We start from the raw sequence: 22,002 nt of genomic DNA, 5'->3' as shown, positions 1-22,002 counted from the left end.
CTCCCATCCAGAAGCGGGGCAGCTGAGTTTTGTTTGCCTGTGAAACGGGCCGTTGTTTTTAATTGGGGTCTGTGGCCGAGAGTGTTCGGCTGGCTCCTGACAACCCACAATACGCAGGATGGTTCCCAGACCCAAGGTGGCACCAGTGCCAAGTCGGGCTGGTTTGATAGTACCAAGTGGCTCCTGCAATCTGCCATCCAGAAGCGGTGCAGTTGAGTTTTGTTTGCCAGAGAAAAGGGCCGTGGGTTGTGTTTGGGGGCATATGGCTGGGAGTGGCCGGCTGTCTCATTAAAAAGATCGATACGCAGGATGGTTCCCAGACCCAAGGGGGCACCAGTGCCAAGTCGGGCTGTTTTTATAGTACCAAGTGCGTCCTGCAATTTGCCATCCAGAAGAGGGGCAGTTGAGTTTTGTTTGCCAGAGAATAGCGCCGTTGTTTGTGTTTGGGGGCTTGTGGCTCGTAGTGGCCGACTGGCGCCTTAGAATCTGTGTTACGCAGCATGGTTCCCAGACCCAAGGTGGCACCAGTGCCAAGTTGGGCTGGTTTGATAGTACCAAGTGGCTCCTGCAATCTGCCATCCAGAAGCGGGGTAGCTTACTTTTGTTTGCCAGGGAAACGGGCCGAGGTTTGTGACTGGGGACCTATGGCTGGGAGTGACCGGCTGGCTCCTGGAAAGCTACAATAGGCAGGATGGTGACCAGACCCATGGTGGCACCAGTGCCAAGTTGGGCTGGTTTGATAGTACCAAGTGGCTCCTGCAATCTGCCATCAAAAAGTTGGCAGGCGAGATTTGTTTTCCAGGGAAAAGCGTCATTGTTTGTATTTGGGGGCCTGTGGCTGGGAGTGACCGGCTGGCTCCTTTGAACCCACGATACGCAGGATGGTTCCCAGACCCAAGGTGGCACCAGTGCCAAGTTTTGCTGGTTTGATACTACCAAGTGCGTCCTGCAATCTGCCATCCAGAAGCGGGGCAGCTTAATTTTGTTTGCCAGGGAAACGGGCCGTGGGTTTTGTTTGGGGGCATATAGCTGAGAGTGGCCGGCTGGCTCCTGAAAATCCACGCTAGGCAGCATGGTTCCCAGATGCAATGTGGCACCAGTGCCAAGTCGGGCTGGTTTGATGGTGCAAAGTGGCTCCTGCAATCTGCCATCCAGAAGCGAGGCAGCTGATTTTTGTTTGCCAGAGGAAAATTCCGTGGATTGTTTTTGGGGGCATATTGCTGGGAGTGGCCGGCTGGCTCCTTAAAATGCTCGATACGCATGATGGTTCCCAGGCCCAAGATGTCACCACTACCAAGTCGGCCTGCGGTTTTAGTATCAAGTTCATCCTGCAATTTGCCATCCAGAAGAGGGGCAGTTGAGTTTTGTTTGCCAGAGAAACGGGCCGAGGTTTCTGTTTGGGGACATATGGCTGAGAGTGGCCGGCTGGCCCCTGAATATCCACGATACAGAGCATGGTTCCCAGATCCAAGGTGGCACCAGTGCCAAGTCGGGCTGGTTTGATAGTACCAAGTGTCTCCTGCAATCTGCCATCCAGAAGCAGGGCAGCTTACTTTTGTTTGCCAGAGAAATAGGCCTAGGTTTTTGTTTGGGGGCCTGTGGCTAGGAGTGGCCGGCTGGCTCCTTAGAATCCACGATACGCAGGATGGTTCCCAGACCCAAGGTGGCACCAGTGCCAAGTCGGGCTGGTTTGATTACACCAAGTGCCTCCTGCAATCTCCCATCCAGAAGCGGGGCAGCTGAGTTTTGTTTGCCTGTGAAACGGGCCGTTGTTTTTAATTGGGGTCTGTGGCCGAGAGTGTTCGGCTGGCTCCTGACAACCCACAATACGCAGGATGGTTCCCAGACCCAAGGTGGCACCAGTGCCAAGTCGGGCTGGTTTGATAGTACCAAGTGGCTCCTGCAATCTGCCATCCAGAAGCGGTGCAGTTGAGTTTTGTTTGCCAGAGAAAAGGGCCGTGGGTTGTGTTTGGGGGCATATGGCTGGGAGTGGCCGGCTGTCTCATTAAAAAGATCGATACGCAGGATGGTTCCCAGACCCAAGGGGGCACCAGTGCCAAGTCGGGCTGTTTTTATAGTACCAAGTGCGTCCTGCAATTTGCCATCCAGAAGAGGGGCAGTTGAGTTTTGTTTGCCAGAGAATAGCGCCGTTGTTTGTGTTTGGGGGCTTGTGGCTCGTAGTGGCCGACTGGCGCCTTAGAATCTGTGTTACGCAGCATGGTTCCCAGACCCAAGGTGGCACCAGTGCCAAGTTGGGCTGGTTTGATAGTACCAAGTGGCTCCTGCAATCTGCCATCCAGAAGCGGGGTAGCTTACTTTTGTTTGCCAGGGAAACGGGCCGAGGTTTGTGACTGGGGACCTATGGCTGGGAGTGACCGGCTGGCTCCTGGAAAGCTACAATAGGCAGGATGGTTACCAGACCCATGGTGGCACCAGTGCCAAGTTGGGCTGGTTTGATAGTACCAAGTGGCTCCTGCAATCTGCCATCAAAAAGTTGGCAGGCGAGTTTTGTTTTCCAGGGAAAAGCGACATTGTTTGTATTTGGGGGCCTGTGGCTGGGAGTGACCGGCTGGCTCCTTTGAACCCACGATACGCAGGATGGTTCCCAGACCCAAGGTGGCACCAGTGCCAAGTTTTGCTGGTTTGATACTACCAAGTGCGTCCTGCAATCTGCCATCCAGAAGCGGGGCAGCTTAATTTTGTTTGCCAGGGAAACGGGCCGTGGGTTTTGTTTGGGGGCATATAGCTGAGAGTGGCCGGCTGGCTCCTGAAAATCCACGCTAGGCAGCATGGTTCCCAGATGCAATGTGGCACCAGTGCCAAGTCGGGCTGGTTTGATGGTGCAAAGTGGCTCCTGCAATCTGCCATCCAGAAGCGAGGCAGCTGATTTTTGTTTGCCAGAGGAAAATTCCGTGGATTGTTTTTGGGGGCATATTGCTGGGAGTGGCCGGCTGGCTCCTTAAAATGCTCGATACGCATGATGGTTCCCAGGCCCAAGGTGTCACCACTACCAAGTCGGCCTGCGGTTTTAGTATCAAGTTCATCCTGCAATTTGCCATCCAGAAGAGGGGCAGTTGAGTTTTGTTTGCCAGAGAAACGGGCCGAGGTTTCTGTTTGGGGACATATGGCTGAGAGTGGCCGGCTGGCCCCTGAATATCCACGATACAGAGCATGGTTCCCAGATCCAAGGTGGCACCAGTGCCAAGTCGGGCTGGTTTGATAGTACCAAGTGTCTCCTGCAATCTGCCATCCAGAAGCAGGGCAGCTTACTTTTGTTTGCCAGAGAAATAGGCCTAGGTTTTTGTTTGGGGGCCTGTGGCTAGGAGTGGCCGGCTGGCTCCTAAGAATCCACGATACGCAGGATGTTTCCCAGACCCAAGGTGGCACCAGTGCCAAGTCGGGCTGGTTTGATAGTACCAAGTGGCTCCTGCAAACTCCATCAAAAAGTTGGCAGGCGTGTTTTGTTTTCCAGGGAACAGCGCCGTTGATTTTGTTTGGGGGCCTGTGGCTGGCAGTGGCCGGCTGGCTCCTTAGAATCCACGATACGCAGGATGGTTCCCAGACCCAAGGTGGCACCAGTGCCAAGTCGGGCTGGTTTGATAGTACCAAGTGGCTCCTGCAATCTGCCATCCAGAAGTGAGGCAGCTAAGTTTTGTTTGCCAGAAAAAAGGGCCGTGGTTTTTGTTGGGGGCCTGTGGCTGGGAGTAGCCGGCTGGCTCCTTAAAATCCACGATAGGCAGGATGGTTCCCAGACCCAAGGTGGCACCAGTGCCAAGTCGGGCTGGTTTGATAGTACCAAGTGTCTCCTGCAATCTGCCATCCAGAAGCGGGGCAGCTGAGTTTTGTTTGCCAGAGAAAAGGGCCGTGGGTTGTGTTTGGGGGCATATGGCTGGGAGTGGCCACCTGGCTCCTTAAAATGCACGATACGCCGCATGGTAACCAGACGCAAGGTGGCACCAGTGCCAAGTCAGGCTGTTTTTGTAGTACCCAGTGGCTCCTGCAATTTGCCATCCAGAAGCGGGGCAGTTGAATTTTGTTTGCTAGAGAAAAGGGCTGTGGTTTGTGTTTGGGGGCCTATGGCTGAGAGTGGCCGGCTGGCCCCTGAAAATCAACGATAGGCAGGATGGTTCCCAGATCCAAGGTGGCACCAGTGCCAAGTAAGGCTGGTTGTATGGTTCAAAGTGACTCCTGCAATCTGCCATCCAGAAGCGGGACAGCTGAGTTTTTTTTGCCAGAGAAAATGTCCATGGTTTCTTTTTGGGGCATACGGCTGGGAATTGCCGGCTGGCTCCTTAAAATGCTCGATACGCAGGATGGTTCCCAGAGCCAAGGTGGCACCACTGCCAAGTCGGGCTCTTTTTGTAGTACCAAATGCGTCCTGCAATTTGCCATCCAGAAGAGGGGCAGTTGAGTTTTGTTTGCCAGAGAAAAGGGCCGTTGTTTGTGTTTGGGGGCCTGTGGCTGGGAGTGTTCGGCTGGTTCCTGAATATGTACGATACGCAGGATTGTTCCCAGATCCAAGGTGGCAGCAGTGCCATGTTGTGCTGGTGTGATAGTCCCAAGTGGCTCCTGCAATCTGCCATCCAGAAGTGGGGCAGTTGATTTTTGTTTGCCAGAGAAAAGGTCCGTGGTTTGTTTTTGGGGGCATATGGCTGAGAGTGGCCGGCTGGCCCCTGAAAATCCACGATACACAGGATGGTTCCCAGATCCAAGGTGGCACCTGTGCCAAGTCGGGCTGATTTGATAGTACTAAGTAGCTCCTGCAATCTGCCATGCAGAAGCGGGGCAGCTTACTTTTGTTTGCCAGGGAAACGGGCCGAGGTTTGTGTTGGGGGCCTATGGCTGAGAGTGACCGGCTGGCTCCTGAAAAGCTACAATAGGCAGGATGGTGACCAGACCCATGGTGGCACCAGTGCCAAGTTGGGCTGGTTTGATAGTACCAAGTGGTTCCTGCAATCTGCCATCCAGAAGCAGGGCAGCTGAGTTTTGTTTGCCAGAGAAAAGGGCCTTGGTTTGTGTTTGGGGGCATATGGCTGGGTGTGGCCAGCTGGCTCCTTAAAATGCACGATATGCAACATGGCTCCCAGACCCAAGGTGGCACAAGTGCCAAGTTGGGCTGGTTTGATAGTACCAAGTGGCTCCTGCAATCTTCCATGATCACGTGGAGAAATACTTTCTGGTTTCAGCCTCATGCTCTTTCTTCTCTCCCTCAACTTCTCTATCACCTCTCATCTGGTTCACATGCGCTGTCTTCAAGGTCCACAGGCTACTTTTCACAGAATCTTCTGGCCTGATGAAGTAAGGATGATGAATAGAACAGAGCTGGGATCTATTTTCCAGTTTGGATAAAATGCATTCTGCACACAAATCCAAGGAGAACGGGCTGCCCCGATGCCCAGAAAATCTTTCACTCCTGCTAGTGTTCTACGTCAACCGCAACTTAGTCTGAAAGAAAAGCTTTTTCTCTGAGAGCATCTGAGAGGTTTGCATGAAGCACTGATATCTGACATATGCAATTTTGAATAGGAGAGGAAAAAGAAAATGGCAAGGAGTTTTTAATTTTAGTGGTTTCAATTTTAATTTCCGTGCACTTTTTCAAAACTTGTCAGCTCAAATGCCCATCAACATCTTTTAGTCATCTGTAAGTCAGTATTCATATAAAATGTGCTTCAAATCCAAAGAATTTCAAATTTGCACTCCAAGCTTCTATGCCTAGATTTATGATTTCCTACACATATTAGATGAAAGGAAGGCCTTTTTTACTGTGGGAGTGCTGGAACACTGGAACAGGTTGCCCAGAGAAGTTGTGGGTGTCCCATCCCTGAAAGTATTCAAGGTCACCTTGGACGGGGCTTGGAGCAGCAACAAAGGAGAAGCTTGATGGTAGAGAAACAAAGTTGGACTATAGAAGAAACTCGGATTGAAGTATAGGATCAAGTTTTCTCTCAGCTCTTGGGGTAAATTCAAAGTTGTACAAAATGACATTTATCTGTGCTATTCACTACTGTAACAGAAAGTTTCATGAAAACTGTACAGAAGATAGTAAATTTTAAAAGAGATAAGAATTACAGCATAAAATCCATGGGATAGGTTACAACATGAGACACTCTCTAAGAGAAAATCTCTGTGTTTCAGCACTTCATCGGGGTAAGATTTCATGAAGTGCCAAAGAAGGCGGCAAAATATCATTCGGGACATTATTTACTGGAATTCAGCCTGGCCATTAGTAGGAACTGCCTTTGAACATATCATGTAGATATACCACACACACTTTCCCTTCACTGAAAAATTACTGTTTACAACAAATAAGCAATTGACGATCAAAATTGATTGAAAGCATCTTAAACATGTCAAGTATTTCATTGTAGATGATCTGTGATCCAAATGCTTCTTCCACCTTCGAGAGGGACAGAAGAATTCTTCCATATCATGATGGTTTAAAATTGTATCAACCAATGTTTTCTGCTGAAAAGATATCATCTATTTTTTTCTATTTTTGGAAGAAAATATTCCTAGACATACAACAGGTGAGAACTAAGTAATTTTAAAGAAACAAATGAAATGAAAATATTCTGTAAATAGAATGAAATGAAAAGCTGTGTTTTAAATAGGAGCTAAATATTAAACAGAATTTTTGTACCAGGCATTTGAATTACTGCACCAGCTCTTTTGCCCATCAAGAGAGGCATTTAGCATTTCAGTCTTTTCCAAGGTGTTCATGATCTGCTATGCTGATCTCTGTGTGTGCCTAGGTGTGTGTGGAGGGGGGGGCATATGAAGGGGAGTGTGTATGTTTGCTTTACAATTGTTGTGGCAGATTCATGCCTCAGCTCCACATTTTGTTTTAAAAAGGTCACACCGAGTGGATATGAAGTTTACTATCAACAAGAGATCGATTCCCAAATCATCCATTTGACTCTCCCTTATAAATCATGTGCTTTGTTGCATATTTTATCAAATATACTTTCAAGCCAGATGGAGGAAGGAGGATGTGGGAATCCCTCCACCATCTTGCAACTTTTATGTAAGTAGGTTTTCAAGAAAATCATCATTTCTCTTTTAAATATGTCTGGAACAGGCATGATGGTAGTGTCAACCTGTTGGAGTTTTTGTTGCTGGAAGAAGTTGTACAAAAGGATTGGTTTTTACATTGACCAGTTACTGAATCAAGCGCAGGAATACATTGGAAATTTAGCTGGGGGTTCCTTTTCCCAGCAGACTACTTCTAGAACGAGCTTGTACACTGAAGCTGACTCTTTTGCTCTCTTTTTGTTTCTTTCCTATTTTCTTGGCTTCTTTGCCACTATCTAGACAATTTTGGAACTTTGTTCCCAACTAAAATGGTTTCAATAGTCTGATTGTGATCATACATTTTTACAAGGAATTTTTAAAATCTTTCCTCGAGTCCAGAAAGTCAAGGACTTAGATCTTTTTCTTCCCTTATCAATATTGCCATGAAATTGATAAATAAAGACCAACTCTTTATTTTTGTTTTTAACCCACGTAGATAATTCCCATCCATTAATCCATTTTGTGGACCAATAGCTGCCATTCTGATGGAAGCTGTCACTTCTTAACAATAGGCATTCTGTGACTATGTTGACAGCACTTTGGGTGAAGATCCTAACTGGTCTTAGATATACATAGGGAGAAATTTGCTCAGCCAGTGTCAGTCTTAAGCATGCGTATCAGAAGATCTTTCTAGAGCTGGGAATTTTCCCATGAAAGGGATTCAGTTAGGGAAGAGACACTTGTGCCAGAGTTTTACATTCTTCTTGAACACTGCTTAAGGAACTTAGATGCCATGTCCATTTGGATCTCTGTCTGCACAGAACTTTGTCATGCCAGTGCTTTGAAATGCATCTTGAAGAGAATTCACTAGCACAGAATGAAAGAGAGTGGAAGGGGTTGGTGGGGCTAACCAGGCCCAACCCCCCTGCCTAAACCAGGATACCTAGAGCCTCTTGCCCAGGATTCTATCTGGGTGTACTTTTAATGTCTTCAAAGATCCAGGCTCCACAATCTTTCTGGGCAGTCTGTGCCGTGGTTCAGTCACCCTGACAGTAAAGAAACATTTACTGATGTTCAAAGGCAATCTCCTGTATTTCAGTGTGTGCCCACTGCCTCTTGTCTTTTCCCTCAGCATCACTGAAAAGACACTGATTCCCTCCCCTTTGCACTATTGCTTCCATATGTATGTGTGATGCCATGTAGAGGTACGTCAAAAACCTCCCTGAAGCCCAGGCAGATAATATTCCCTTCATCTACCAGTCAAGTTGATTCATCAGAGGAGTTTAAAGTGATGTTCAGCATGAAATTCCCCTGAAAAATCATGCTAACTACATTATTTGGTCATCTGTCATGTGCCTGGCAAGGATTTCCAGGAAGAGCTGCTTCATCAACTTCCTGGGGATAAAAAAGAGGCTGGCTGGTTTGTACTATGGCGAGTCCTCTTAATTGCCTTTTTTGAAGATGGGTGTCATTTGCTAACATCCACTCTTTAGCCTCTCTTGTCGTCTACATCTTAGCAAAACGCTTTTCCACTATGTCTGGCTAGGAAAAACTGTGCCAGCACAGAAAACATCTCCCATCGTGTTCTAGAAGTTGCACGGATGTCTGCCAAGTGTTTGGCAGGAAGAAAAGAAAAGTTGTCCAAAACAGCTTCCAATCGAATGTTCCTGTGATTGGAAAAGTCAGGAGAGTGCAAAGGTACTGTTTTCTATCAGTTGGCAAGGTGCGCACACAATCCCAGTGTTGTACAGCTTGCTTCTTCACCTTCCCGAAGCTGCCGCTCTCGCCGGCTGCCGGAGCCCAAGAAGCGGCTTCTTCGCGCAAAGACGATTGTGCCGCTCACAGTGCTCTCCTTAGCGCGGCTTCTGCCGAAAGACGCCCGGCAGCGGCTCTTACCTCCGGAGAGCACCCTACCTTCGTCTTTAGCTCCCCTTCTCATCTACACCTCGGCAAAAAGCTTCTCCACTATGTCTGGCTAGGAAAAACTGTGCCAGCACAGAAAACATCTCCCATCGTGTTCTAGAAGTTGCACGGATGTCTGCCAAGTGTTTGGCAGGAAGAAAAGAAAAGTTGTCCAAAACAGCTTCCAATCGAATGTTCCTGTGATTGGAAAAGTCAGGAGAGTGCAAAGGTACTGTTTTCTATCAGTTGGCAAGGTGCGCACACAATCCCAGTGTTGTACAGCTTGCTTCTTCACCTTCCCGAAGCTGCCGCTCTCGCCGGCTCCCGGAGCGCAAGAAGCGGCTTCTTCGCGCAAAGACGATTGTGCCGCTCACAGTGCTCTCCTTAGCGCGGCTTCTGCCGAAAGACGCCCGGCAGCGGCTCTTACCTCCGGAGAGCATCCTACCTCGGTCTTTCGCGTCTTTTGTAGTCTACATCTTAGCAAAACGCTTTTCCACTATGTCTGGCTAGGAAAAACTGTGCCAGCACAGAAAACATCTCCCATCGTGTTCTAGAAGTTGCACGGATGTCTGCCAAGTGTTTGGCAGGAAGAAAAGAAAAGTTGTCCAAAACAGCTTCCAATCGAATGTTCCTGTGATTGGAAAAGTCAGGAGAGTGCAAAGGTACTGTTTTCTATCAGTTGGCAAGGTGCGCACACAATCCCAGTGTTGTACAGCTTGCTTCTTCACCTTCCCGAAGCTGCCGCTCTCGCCGGCTGCCGGAGCCCAAGAAGCGGCTTCTTCGCGCAAAGACGATTGTGCCGCTCACAGTGCTCTCCTTAGCGCAGCTTCTGCCGAAAGACGCCCGGCAGCGGCTCTTACCTCCGGAGAGCATCCTACCTTCGTCTTTCGCGTCTTTTGTAGTCTACATCTTAGCAAAACGCTTTTCCACTATGTCTGGCTAGGAAAACCCGTGCCAGCACAGAAAACATCTCCCATCGTGTTCTAGAAGTTGCACGGATGTCTGCCAAGTGTTTGGGAGGAAGAAAAGAAAAGTTGTCCAAAACAGCTTCCAATCGAATGTTCATGTGATTGGAAAAGTCAGGAGAGTGCAAAGGTACTGTTTTCTATCAGTTGGCAAGGTGCGCACACAATCCCAGTGTTGTACAGCTTGCTTCTTCACCTTCCCGAAGCTGCCACTCTCAGGAGGTAAGAGCCGCTGCCGGGCGTCTTTCGGCAGAAGCTGCGCTAAGGAGAGCACTGTGAGCGGCACAATCGTCTTTGCGCGAAGAAGCCGCTTCTTGGGCTCCGGCAGCCGGCGAGAGCGGCAGCTTCGGGAAGGTGAAGAAGCAAGCTGTACAACACTGGGATTGTGTGCGCACCTTGCCAACTGATAGAAAACAGTACCTTTGCACTCTCCTGACTTTTCCAATCACAGGAACATTCGATTGGAAGCTGTTTTGGACAACTTTTCTTTTCTTCCTGCCAAACACTTGGCAGACATCCGTGCAACTTCTAGAACACGATGGGAGATGTTTTCTGTGCTGGCACAGTTTTTCCTAGCCAGACATAGTGGAAAAGCGTTTTGCTAAGATGTAGACTACAAAAGACGCGAAAGACCGAGGTAGGATGCTCTCCGGAGGTAAGAGCCGCTGCCGGGCGTCTTTCGGCAGAAGCCGCGCTAAGGAGAGCACTGTGAGCGGCACAATCGTCTTTGCGCGAAGAAGCCGCTTCTTGCGCTCCGGGAGCCGGCGAGAGCGGCAGCTTCGGGAAGGTGAAGAAGCAAGCTGTACAACACTGGGATTGTGTGCGCACCTTGCCAACTGATAGAAAACAGTACCTTTGCACTCTCCTGACTTTTCCAATCACAGGAACATTCGATTGGAAGCTGTTTTGGACAACTTTTCTTTTCTTCCTGCCAAACACTTGGCAGACATCCGTGCAACTTCTAGAACACGATGGGAGATGTTTTCTGTGCTGGCACAGTTTTTCCTAGCCAGACATAGTGGAGAAGCTTTTTGCCGAGGTGTAGATGAGAAGAGGAGCTAAAGACGAAGGTAGGGTGCTCTCCGGAGGTAAGAGCCGCTGCCGGGCGTCTTTCGGCAGAAACCGCGCTAAGGAGAGCACTGTGAGCGGCACAATCGTCTTTGCGCGAAGAAGCCGCTTCTTGGGCTCCGGCAGCCGGCGAGAGCGGCAGCTTCGGGAAGGTGAAGAAGCAAGCTGTACAACACTGGGATTGTGTGCGCACCTTGCCAACTGATAGAAAACAGTACCTTTGCACTCTCCTGACTTTTCCAATCACAGGAACATTCGATTGGAAGCTGTTTTGGACAACTTTTCTTTTCTTCCTGCCAAACACTTGGCAGACATCCGTGCAACTTCTAGAACACGATGGGAGATGTTTTCTGTGCTGGCACAGTTTTTCCTAGCCAGACATAGTGGAAAAGCGTTTTGCTAAGATGTAGACGACAAGAGAGGCTAAAGAGTGGATGTTAGCAAATGACACCCATCTTCAAAAAAGGCAATTAAGAGGACTCGCCATAGTACAAACCAGCCAGCCTCTTTTTTATCCCCAGGAAGTTGATGAAGCAGCTCTTCCTGGAAATCCTTGCCAGGCACATGACAGATGACCAAATAATGTAGTTAGCATGATTTTTCAGGGGAATTTCATGCTGAACATCACTTTAAACTCCTCTGATGAATCAACTTGACTGGTAGATGAAGGGAATATTATCTGCCTGGGCTTCAGGGAGGTTTTTGACGTACCTCTACATGGCATCACACATACATATGGAAGCAATAGTGCAAAGGGGAGGGAATCAGTGTCTTTTCAGTGATGCTGAGGGAAAAGACAAGAGGCAGTGGGCACACACTGAAATACAGGAGATTGCCTTTGAACATCAGTAAATGTTTCTTTACTGTCAGGGTGACTGAACCACGGCACAGACTGCCCAGAAAGATTGTGGAGCCTGGATCTTTGAAGACATTAAAAGTACACCCAGATAGAATCCTGGGCAAGAGGCTCTAGGTATCCTGGTTTAGGCAGGGGGGTTGGGCCTGGTTAGCCCCACCAACCCCTTCCACTCTCTTTCATTCTGTGCTAGTGAATTCTCTTCAAGATGCATTTCAAAGCACTGGCATGACAAAGTTCTGTGCAGACAGAGATCCAAATGGACATGGCATCTAAGTTCCTTAAGCAGTGTTCAAGAAGAATGTAAAACTCTGGCACAAGTGTCTCTTCCCTAACTGAATCCCTTTCATGGGAAAATTCCCAGCTCTAGAAAGATCTTCTGATACGCATGCTTAAGACTGACACTGGCTGAGCAAATTTCTCCCTATGTATATCTAAGACCAGTTAGGATCTTCACCCAAAGTGCTGTCAACATAGTCACAGAATGCCTATTGTTAAGAAGTGACAGCTTCCATCAGAATGGCAGCTATTGGTCCACAAAATGGATTAATGGATGGGAATTATCTACGTGGGTTAAAAACAAAAATAAAGAGTTGGTCTTTATTTATCAATTTCATGGCAATATTGATAAGGGAAGAAAAAGATCTAAGTCCTTGACTTTCTGGACTCGAGGAAAGATTTTAAAAATTCCTTGTAAAAATGTATGATCACAATCAGACTATTGAAACCATTTTAGTTGGGAACAAAGTTCCAAAATTGTCTAGATAGTGGCAAAGAAGCCAAGAAAATAGGAAAGAAACAAAAAGAGAGCAAAAGAGTCAGCTTCAGTGTACAAGCTCGTTCTAGAAGTAGTCTGCTGGGAAAAGGAACCCCCAGCTAAATTTCCAATGTATTCCTGCGCTTGATTCAGTAACTGGTCAATGTAAAAACCAATCCTTTTGTACAACTTCTTCCAGCAACAAAAACTCCAACAGGTTGACACTACCATCATGCCTGTTCCAGACATATTTAAAAGAGAAATGATGATTTTCTTGAAAACCTACTTACATAAAAGTTGCAAGATGGTGGAGGGATTCCCACATCCTCCTTCCTCCATCTGGCTTGAAAGTATATTTGATAAAATATGCAACAAAGCACATGATTTATAAGGGAGAGTCAAATGGATGATTTGGGAATCGATCTCTTGTTGATAGTAAACTTCATATCCACTCGGTGTGACCTTTTTAAAACAAAATGTGGAGCTGAGGCATGAATCTGCCACAACAATTGTAAAGCAAACATACACACTCCCCTTCATATGCCCCCCCCTCCACACACACCTAGGCACACACAGAGATCAGCATAGCAGATCATGAACACCTTGGAAAAGACTGAAATGCTAAATGCCTCTCTTGATGGGCAAAAGAGCTGGTGCAGTAATTCAAATGCCTGGTACAAAAATTCTGTTTAATATTTAGCTCCTATTTAAAACACAGCTTTTCATTTCATTCTATTTACAGAATATTTTCATTTCATTTGTTTCTTTAAAATTACTTAGTTCTCACCTGTTGTATGTCTAGGAATATTTTCTTCCAAAAATAGAAAAAAATAGATGATATCTTTTCAGCAGAAAACATTGGTTGATACAATTTTAAACCATCATGATATGGAAGAATTCTTCTGTCCCTCTCGAAGGTGGAAGAAGCATTTGGATCACAGATCATCTACAATGAAATACTTGACATGTTTAAGATGCTTTCAATCAATTTTGATCGTCAATTGCTTATTTGTTGTAAACAGTAATTTTTCAGTGAAGGGAAAGTGTGTGTGGTATATCTACATGATATGTTCAAAGGCAGTTCCTACTAATGGCCAGGCTGAATTCCAGTAAATAATGTCCCGAATGATATTTTGCCGCCTTCTTTGGCACTTCATGAAATCTTACCCCGATGAAGTGCTGAAACACAGAGATTTTCTCTTAGAGAGTGTCTCATGTTGTAACCTATCCCATGGATTTTATGCTGTAATTCTTATCTCTTTTAAAATTTACTATCTTCTGTACAGTTTTCATGAAACTTTCTGTTACAGTAGTGAATAGCACAGATAAATGTCATTTTGTACAACTTTGAATTTACCCCAAGAGCTGAGAGAAAACTTGATCCTATACTTCAATCCGAGTTTCTTCTATAGTCCAACTTTGTTTCTCTACCATCAAGCTTCTCCTTTGTTGCTGCTCCAAGCCCCGTCCAAGGTGACCTTGAATACTTTCAGGGATGGGACACCCACAACTTCTCTGGGCAACCTGTTCCAGTGTTCCAGCACTCCCACAGTAAAAAAGGCCTTCCTTTCATCTAATATGTGTAGGAAATCATAAATCTAGGCATAGAAGCTTGGAGTGCAAATTTGAAATTCTTTGGATTTGAAGCACATTTTATATGAATACTGACTTACAGATGACTAAAAGATGTTGATGGGCATTTGAGCTGACAAGTTTTGAAAAAGTGCACGGAAATTAAAATTGAAACCACTAAAATTAAAAACTCCTTGCCATTTTCTTTTTCCTCTCCTATTCAAAATTGCATATGTCAGATATCAGTGCTTCATGCAAACCTCTCAGATGCTCTCAGAGAAAAAGCTTTTCTTTCAGACTAAGTTGCGGTTGACGTAGAACACTAGCAGGAGTGAAAGATTTTCTGGGCATCGGGGCAGCCCGTTCTCCTTGGATTTGTGTGCAGAATGCATTTTATCCAAACTGGAAAATAGATCCCAGCTCTGTTCTATTCATCATTCTTACTTCATCAGGCCAGAAGATTCTGTGAAAAGTAGCCTGTGGACCTTGAAGACAGCGCATGTGAACCAGATGAGAGGTGATAGAGAAGTTGAGGGAGAGAAGAAAGAGCATGAGGCTGAAACCAGAAAGTATTTCTCCACGTGATCATGGAAGATTGCAGGAGCCACTTGGTACTATCAAACCAGCCCAACTTGGCACTGGTGCCACCTTGGGTCTGGGAGCCATGTTGCATATCGTGCATTTTAAGGAGCCAGCTGGCCACACCCAGCCATATGCCCCCAAACACAAACCAAGGCCCTTTTCTCTGGCAAACAAAACTCAGCTGCCCTGCTTCTGGATGGCAGATTGCAGGAACCACTTGGTACTATCAAACCAGCCCAACTTGGCACTGGTGCCACCATGGGTCTGGTCACCATCCTGCCTATTGTAGCTTTTCAGGAGCCAGCCGGTCACTCTCAGCCATAGGCCCCGAGACACAAAACTCGGCCCGTTTCCCTGGCAAACAAAAGTAAGCTGCCCCGCTTCTGGATGGCAGATTGCAGGAGCTACTTAGTACTATCAAATCAGCCCGACTTGGCACAGGTGCCACCTTGGATCTGGGAACCATCCTGTGTATCGTGGATTTTCAGGGGCCAGCCAGCCACTCTCAGCCATATGCCCCCAAAAACAAACCACGGACCTTTTCTCTGGCAAACAAAAATCAACTGCCCCACTTCTGGATGGCAGATTGCAGGAGCCACTTGGGACTATCACACCAGCACAACATGGCACTGCTGCCAACTTGGATCTCGGAACAATCCTACGTATCGTACATATTCAGGAACCAGCCGAACACTCCCAGCCACAGGCCCCCAAACACAAACAAAGGCCCATTTCCCTGGAAAACAAAACTCAGCTGCCCCGCTTCTGGATGGCAGTTTGCAGGAGCCACTTGGTACTATCAAACCAGCCCAACTTGGCACTGGTGCCACCTTGGGTCTGGGAACCATCCTGCGTATCGTGGATTTTAAGGAGCCAGCCGGCTACTACCAGCCACAGGCCCCCAACAAAAACCACGGCCCGTTTTTCTGGCAAACAAAACTTAGCTGCCTCACTTCTGGATGGCAGATTGCAGGAGCCACTTGGTGTAATCAAACCAGCCCGACTTGGCACTGGTGCCACCTTGGGTCTGGGAACCATCCTGCGTATCGTGGATTCTAAGGAGCCAGCCGGCCACTGCCAGCCACAGGCCCCCAAACAAAATCAACGGCGCTGTTCCCTGGAAAACAAAACACGCCTGCCAACTTTTTGATGGAGTTTGCAGGAGCCACTTGGTACTATCAAACCAGCCCGACTTGGCACTGGTGCCACCTTGGGTCTGGGAAACATCCTGCGTATCGTGGATTCTTAGGAGCCAGCCGGCCACTCCTAGCCACAGGCCCCCAAACAAAAACCTAGGCCTATTTCTCTGGCAAACAAAAGTAAGCTGCCCCGCTTCTGGATGGCAGATTGCAGGAGACACTTGGTACTATCAAACCAGCCCGACTTGGCACTGGTGCCACCTTGGATCTGGGAACCATGCTGTGTATCGTGGATATTCAGGGGCCAGCCGGCCACTCTCAGCCATATGTCCCCAAACAGAAACCTCGGCCCGTTTCTCTGGCAAACAAAACTCAACTGCCCCTCTTCTGGATGGCAAATTGCAGGATGAACTTGATACTAAAACCGCAGGCCGACTTGGTAGTGGTGACACCTTGGGCCTGGGAACCATCATGCGTATCGAGCATTTTAAGGAGCCAGCCGGCCACTCCCAGCAATATGCCCCCAAAAACAATCCACGGAATTTTTCTCTGGCAAACAAAATCAGCTGCCCCGCTTCTGGATGGCAGATTGCAGGAGCCACTTTGCACCATCAAACCAGCCCGACTTGGCACTGGTGCCACCTTGCATCTGGGAACCATGCTGCCTAGCGTGGATTTTCAGGAGCCAGCCGGCCACTCTCAGCCATAGGCCCCCAAACAAAACCCACGGCCCGTTTCCCTGGCAAACAAAATTAAGCTGCCCCGCTTCTGGATGGCAGATTGCAGAACGCACTTGGTAGTATCAAACCAGCCCGACTTGGCACTGGTGCCACCTTGGGTCTGGGAACCATCATGCGTATCGTGGGTTCAAAGGAGCCAGCCGGCCACTCCCAGCCACAGGCCCCCAAATACAAACAACGGCGCTTTTCCCTGGAAAACAAATCTCGCCTGCCAACTTTTTGATGGCAGATTGCAGGAGCCACTTGGTACTATCAAACCAGCCCAACTTGGCACTGGTGCCACCATGGGTCTGGTCACCATCCTGCCTATTGTAGCTTTCCAGGAGCCAGCCGGTCACTCCCAGCCATAGGTCCCCAGTCACAAACCTCGGCCCGTTTCCCTGGCAAACAAAAGTAAGCTGCCCCGCTTCTGGATGGCAGATTGCAGGAGCCCCTTGGTACTATCAAACCAGCCAAACTTGGCACTGGTGCCACCTCTGGTCTGGGAACCATGCTGCGTAACGCAGATTCTAAGGCGCCAGTCGGCCACTCCCAGCCACAAGCCCCCAAACACAAACAACGGCGCTATTCTCTGGCAAACAAAACTCCACTGCCCCTCTTCTGGATGGCAAATTGCAGGACGCACTTGGTACTATAAAAACAGCCCGACTTGGCACTGGTGCCACCTTGGGTCTGGGAACCATCCTGCGTACCGATCTTTTTAATGAGACAGCCGGTCACTCCCAGCCATATGCCCCCAAACACAACCCACGGCCCTTTTCTCTGGCAAACAAAACTCAACTGCACCGCTTCTGGATGGCAGATTGCAGGAGCCACTTGGTACTATCAAACCAGCCCGACTTGGCACTGGTGCCACCTTGGGTCTGGGAACCATCCTGCGTATTGTGGGTTGTCAGGAGCCAGCCGAACACTCTCGGCCACAGACCCCAATCAAAAACAACGGCCCGTTTCACAGGCAAACAAAACTCAGCTGCCCCGCTTCTGGATGGGAGATTGCAGGAGGCACTTGACACTGTGAAACCAGCCCCACTTGGCACTGGTGCCACCTTGGGTCTGGGAACCATGCTGCGTATCATGGATTTTCAGGAGCCAGCCGGCCACTCCCAGCCACAGGCCTCCAAACACAAACCACAGCCTTTTTCTCTGGCAAACAAAATTCAGCTGCCCCGCTTCTGGATGGCAGATTGCAGGAGCCACTTGGGACTATCACACCAGCACAACATGGCACTGCTGCCACCTTGGATCTGGGAACCATCCGTCCTATCGTGGATTTTCAGGGGCCAGCCGGTCACTCTCAGCCATAGGCCCCAAACACAAACCACGGCCCTTTTCTCTGGAAAACAAAACTCAACTGCCCCTCTTCTGGATGGCAGATTGCAGGAGCCACTGGGTACTATGAAACCAGCCCTACTTGGCACTGGTGCCACCTTGGGTCTGGGAACCATGCTGCGTATCATGGATTTTCAGGAGCCAGCCGGCCACTGCCAGCCACAGGCCCCGAAACACAAACAACAGCCTTTTTCTCTGGCAAACAAAATTCAGCTGCCCCGCTTCTGGATGGCAGATTGCAGGAACCACTTGGTACTAACAAACCAGCCCGACTTGGCACTGGTGCCACCTTGGGTCTGGGAACCATCCTGCGTATTGTGGGTTGTCAGGAGCCAGCCGAACACTCTCGGCCACAGACCCCAATCAAAATCAACGGCCCGTTTCACAGGCAAACAAAACTCAGCTGCCCCGCTTCTGGATGGGAGATTGCAGGAGGCACTTGACACTGTGAAACCAGCCCCACTTGGCACTGGTGCCACCTTGGGTCTGGGAACCATGCTGCGTATCATGGATTTTCAGGAGCCAGCCGGCCACTGCCAGCCACAGGCCCCCAAACACAAACCACAGCCTTTTTCTCTGGCAAACAAAATTCAGCTGCCCCGCTTCTGGATGGCAGATTGCAGGAGCCACTTGGGACTATCACACCAGCACAACATGGCACTGCTGCCACCTTGGATCTGGGAACCATCCGTCCTATCGTGGATTTTCAGGGGCCAGCCGGTCACTCTCAGCCATAGGCCCCAAACAAAAACCACGGCCCTTTTCTCTGGAAAACAAAACTCAACTGCCCCTCTTCTGGATGGCAGATTGCAGGAGCCACTGGGTACTATGAAACCAGCCCTACTTGGCACTGGTGCCACCTTGGGTCTGGGAACCATGCTGCGTATCATGGATTTTCAGGAGCCAGTCGGCCACTGCCAGCCACAGGCCCCGAAACACAAACAACAGCCTTTTTCTCTGGCAAACAAAATTCAGCTGCCCCGCTTCTGGATGGCAGATTGCAGGAACCACTTGGTAGTAACAAACCAGCCTGACTTGGCACTGGTGCCACCTTGGGTCTGGGAACCATCCTGCGTATCGTGGATTCTAAGGAGCCAGCTGGCCAGTCCCAGCCACAGGCCCCAAAACACACACAACGGTGCTTTTCCCTGGAAAACAAAACTCGCCTGCCAAACATTTGATGGCAGATTGCAGGAGCCACTTGGTACTATCAAACCAGCCCAACTTGGCACTGGTGCCACCATGGGTCTGGTCACCATCCTGCCTATCGTAGCTTTGCAGGTGCCAGCCAGCCACCCCCAGCCAGAGGCCCGTAGACAAATATTTCGGCCCGTTTCCCTGGCAAACACAAGTAAGCTACCCCGCTTCTGGATGGCAGATTGCAGGAGCCACTTTGCACCATCAAACCAGCCCAACTTGGCACTGGTGCCACCTCAAGTCTGGGAACCATCCTCCGTATCGTGGGTTCTAAGGAGCCAGCCGGCCACTCCCAGCCACAGGCCCCCAAACACAAACAACGGCGCTTTTCCCTGGAAAACAAAACTCGCCTGCCAACTTTTTGATGGCAGATTGCAGGAGCCACTTGGTACTATCAAACCAGCCCAACTTGGCACTGGTGCCACCATGGGTCTGGTCACCATCCTGCCTATCGTAGCTTTTCAGGAGCCAGCCGGTCACTCGCAGCCATAGGCCCCCAGACACAAACCTCGGCCCGTTTCCCTGGCAAACAAAAGTAAGCTGCCCCGCTTCTGGATGGCAGATTGCAGGAACCACTTGGTATTATCAAACCAGCCCAACTTGGCACTGGTGCCACCTTGGGTCTGGATACCATGCTGCCTATCGTGGATTCTAAGGAGCCAGCCGGCCACTCCCAGCCACAGGCCCCCAAACACAAACAACGGCACTTTTCCCTGGAAAACAAAACTCGCCTGCCAACTATTTCATGGTAGATTGCAGGAGCCACTTGGTACTATCAAACCAGCCCTACTTGGCACTGGTGCCACCATGGGTCTGGTCACCATCCTGCCTATCGTAGCTTTTCAGGAGCCAGCCGGTCACTCCCAGCCATAGGCCCTGAGACACAAACCTCGGCCCGTTTCCCTGGCAAACAAAAGTAAGCTGCCCCGCTTCTGGATGGCAGATTGCAGGAACCACTTGGTAGTATCAAACCAGCCCGACTTTGCACTGTTGCCACCTTGGGTCTGGGAACCATCCGGCGTATCGTGTGTTGAAAGGAGCCAGCCGGCCACTCCCAGCCACAGGCCTCCAATCAAAAAAACGGCGCTTTTCCCTGGAAAACAAAACTCAACTGCCCTTCTTCTGGATGGAAAATTGCAGGACGCACTTGGTACTACAAAAACAGCCAAACTAGGCAATGGTGCCACCATGGATCTGGGAACCATCCTGCGTATCGAGCTTCTTAAGGAGCCAGCCGGCCACTCCCAGCCATATGCCCCCAAAAACAAACCACGGAACTTTACTCTGGCAAACAAAGATCCGCTGCCCCCCGTCAGGATGGCAGATTGCAGGAGCCACTTGGTACTATCAAACGAGCCCGACTTGGCCCTGGTGCCACCTTGAGTCTGGGAACCATCCTGCGTATTGTGGATTGTCAGTAGCCAGTCGACCATTCTCGGCCACAGACCCCAATCAAAAACAACGGCCGGTTCACAGGCAAAAGAACTCAGCTGCCCCGTTTCTGGATGGGAGACTGCATGAGGCACTTGACACTGTCAAACCAGCCCCACTTGGCACTGGTGCCATCTTGGGTCTGGGAACCATGCTGCGTATCATGGATTTTCAGGAGCCAACTGGCCACTGCCAGCCACAGGCCCCCAAACACAAACCTCGGCACGTTTCCCTGGAAAACAAAAGTAAGCTACCCCGCTTCTGGATGGCAGATTGCAGGAACCACTTGGTACTATCAAACCAGCCCGACTTGGCACTGGTGCCATCTTGGGTCTGGGAACCATCCTGCGTATCGTGGATTCTAAGGAGCCAGCCGGCCACTCCCAGCCACAGGCCCGCAAACACAAACAACGGCGCTTTTCCCTGGAAAACAAAACTCGCCTGCCAACGTTTTGATGGCAGATTGCAGGAGCCACTTGGTACTATCAAATCAGCCCAACTTGGCACTGGTGCCACCATGGGTCTGGTCACCATCCTGCCTATCGTAGCTTTTCACGAGCCAGCCGGTCACTCCCAGCCATAGGCCTCTAGACAAAAACCTCGGCCCGTTTCCCTGGCAAAAAAAAGTAAGCTACCCCGCTACTGGATGGCAGATTGCAGGAGCCACTTTGCACCATCAAACTAGCCCGACTTGGCACTGGTGCCACCTCTGGTCTGGGAACCATCCTGCGTATCGTGGATTCTAAGGAGCCAGCCGGCCACTCCCAGCCACAGGCACCCAAACACAAACAACGGCGCTTTTTCCTGGAAAACAAAACTCGCCGGCCAACTTTTTGATGGCAGATTGCAGGAGCCACTTGGTACTATCAAACCAGCCCAACTTGGCACTGGTGCCACTATGGGTCTGGTCACCATCCTGCCTATCGTAGCTTTTCAGGACCTAGCAGGTCACTCCCAGCCATAGGCCCCCAGACAAAAAGCTCGGCCCATTTCCCTGGCAAACAAAAGTAAGCTGCCCCGCTTCTGGATGGCAGATTGCAGGATCCACTTGTTATAATCAAACCAGCCCAACTTGGCACTGGTGCCACCTTGGGTCTGGGAACCATCCTGCGTATCGTGGATTCTAAGGAGCCAGCTGGCCACTCCCAGCCACAGGCCCCCAAACACAAACAACGGCGCTTTTCCCTGGAAAACAAAACTCGCCTGCCAACTTTTTGATGGCAGATTGCAGGAGCTACTTGGTACTATCAAACCAGCCCAACTTGGCACTGGTGCCACCTCTGGTCGGGTCACCATCCTGCCTATCGTAGCTTTTCAGGAGCCAGCCGGTCACTCCCAGCCATAGGCCCCCAGACAAAAACCTCGGCCCGTTTCCCTGGCAAACAAAACTAAGCTGCCCCGCTTCTGGATGGCAGATTGCAGGACGCAATTGGTACTATCAAACCAGCCCAAC

Source organism: Melospiza melodia, chromosome 3 (genome assembly GCF_035770615.1).
Source record: "Melospiza melodia melodia isolate bMelMel2 chromosome 3, bMelMel2.pri, whole genome shotgun sequence".
Lineage (NCBI taxonomy): Eukaryota > Metazoa > Chordata > Aves > Passeriformes > Passerellidae > Melospiza > Melospiza melodia.
This window is presented reverse-complemented; position numbering follows the sequence as displayed.